This window comes from Panulirus ornatus, chromosome 66, assembly GCF_036320965.1.
Source record: "Panulirus ornatus isolate Po-2019 chromosome 66, ASM3632096v1, whole genome shotgun sequence".
Lineage (NCBI taxonomy): Eukaryota > Metazoa > Arthropoda > Malacostraca > Decapoda > Palinuridae > Panulirus > Panulirus ornatus.
In genome coordinates this window covers 13,158,278-13,160,909 of record NC_092289.1, presented here as the reverse complement: position 1 = coordinate 13,160,909, position 2,632 = coordinate 13,158,278, and positions in this window count along the sequence as shown.

Sequence of the window (2,632 nt, the reverse complement as noted above, 5' to 3'; positions counted from 1 at the left end):
TTATTGTTCTCGAAATGACGTATTTATCGCCGTCACATCACGTCCGCACTGAATTCCTGTAGGCAACACGAGACCATTGTGAATCTCGAGACGCGCGTGAACTGGACTACGTTGTTTCCCTCAGTAATTAAGGTCACCGTTCCTCCCTAGCCGTTCAGTCGTGACGGACGTTAGCGTCTTATAAGGTAACGTAAAGGTCAAGAGTCACTATAAAGTTCAGACGTATCAACATCGCCGCAAATTCCTCAGTTCCGTTGAATGTCGCTTGCTGAACTATAACGGGCCGGCCTCCCGGGGAGAGGGTTGGGTGGGAGCGGGAGGGCTGGGACTCTGCTCAGTGGGCCAGGTCAAATCATATCGCAGAAGCTGTTATGTCGCTCTCTCTCTCTCTCTCTCTCTCTCTCTCTCTCTCTCTCTCTCTCTCTCTCTCTCTCTCTCTCTCTCTCTCTCTCTCTCTCAGGCCCATTCCTCTTCTGTCTCGCTTTCAACGAAGTTGCGTGAGAAACAAAAGAAGTGAGAACAACTCGCTTAGCGCTTTCCCTTTGTTCTGTGTTTTGGAAAGTGATAATACAGGAAGGGAGGGTTTCCTAGGCCCCGCACCCCTATCCCGCCCCTCGTTGTCACCTTCTGCGACACGTAAGGAAACACCTGATTAGTATTCAACTGACAAACGAGTCTTAAAGATGAAAAAAAAGAAAAATAGTGGCTTAGTCCTTTCCCATTTTCTCTCTTTCGGAAAGTAATAATACAGGAAGGGTAGGTTTCCAGCGCCTCCGATCCCGCCCCTCGTATTCACCTTCTACGACACACGAGGATATACATGGGGTAGTACACCCCCCCACGTCCACCATCCCCCCCTGTTTCTTAGTATATACGCCACTGTTGATACGACTCTGAGAAATCAAAATGACTCATTCACGATCTTCGATAATTGTCTATGGGTTCCAAGACCACGCTCTAGTTGTACATAAACCCGTATGAATGATACCTATATTTCCACAAGGGTCTATTTACAAACTTTATCAAAATCAAATATGGAAAGATAATGAACTGCTTTGTTAATTGAGATCTCATAATCTACTTTTCCGACCAGAGCCACACTTTTAAGAACACTTCGGGAAAGGCTTGAAGACAACGAGATCTTCCGATGGACGTGTTCTCGATGGGGGATGGCTGTACCAGGAGGAGCCTCTACACGTTCATTGGTGCTCAGTGTCTCTGGAGGAACCCTCCGTCAGTACGTGGAGACCCGTTCCTTCAGGAACCCTGAGTGGTCGTGGAAGATCCTGGGAGTTCGAAGTCCTGTTGAGGAAAACGTTTAGCTTTGTGATTCTTCGTCACTTACGCATTACAGACCTGGCGGAGGTGGGACCACTGTGTTCTTCCGATCAAGCATATTGGAAATAGGATACAGGACTCCAATCAAGCATATTGCAAATAGGATGCAAAACAATACTTCAACTTTGTGTCGCGGAAGAGGAAAATTATTGTGGCTTCCTGATTACCGCCGCCTCTACACCTCACACAGCGATCCTCGTCGATCTGTGACCCCACTGACGGTAAGGCAATTTACAGGCGGGTAAAGCAGCTGTGTCCCTGCTAGGCGACTCGAGCTACATAATCTTCGCTAGTGTCTGGTTCACAGGAGACAAAGAAAACGGGGATGGATTTAGTTTTGTATCCCAGTTTTGCCTAATACCTAAACCATGTTGTAGCGTAGACTTTTGATGCTACAAATGGCTCTTTTTTAACCTTATCTCTTCACACTGGATCATGTTGGTTCGGGAATAGGGTAATAGATTAATGGAACAGGCTGCTAAGTACAGTAGTGGAAGGTGGGACTTTATGGGTTCAGCCGATTGGCTGTGGGGTGGACAGGCTTAGGACCTGTTCAGCATGGGCCGATAGGCCTCTTGCAGCGTCCTTACTTAGTATGTTCTTATGTTCCTCGAACGCGTTAACAGGCACATAATGCCCTTCTAGGCTATCGTGTATGGCTCACTGACACAGGGGCACAGAACCGTTCAGAAACTCTGGGTCATTAAGGGTCCCCATGTTTCATCGCCTAAGATATTCGCCGGTGATGTTTCTACGGCAGACGTAACGTGATACTTACGATTACTCATTGCCAGTGGGTTAGTAACCCTTGAGCCGAGTTGCGGGTTGAAGGTGCAGCAAGGTTTTTTTCCTTTTTCTTTTTATCTATCAGTGACGTAACCTTCGTTTTACTCTTCGCTTTCTCTATTTTCCTGTTTTTTCTTTAATCTATTCTTTCTTTATCAACTCTTCCTCACCTTGACTTCTCATCAGTCCAGAACTTCCCTTTAGTCTTGTGTAGGAATTGTGATGTGGCATAAGCATTTATATAAATTTCTTGATTAAATCTCTAGGTCCAAACACACTTATAATGGCCGACAGTCATCCGTTACTTCAGAAGAAGAAGCCTCGATCCGTTTAGGTATTTGATCAAGAAATATATGAATTTCTTTCGATGAAATGTTCTCGTATCTCATGTCATCTTAGCTGGGCAGCGGAAGTCATTGATAGCCACGCACACAACAGACAAGCAAAACTGTTGACGAACCTGTAAATTATATCCTTATGGCCTCTCCCAGTCCGCAGATACTGCATT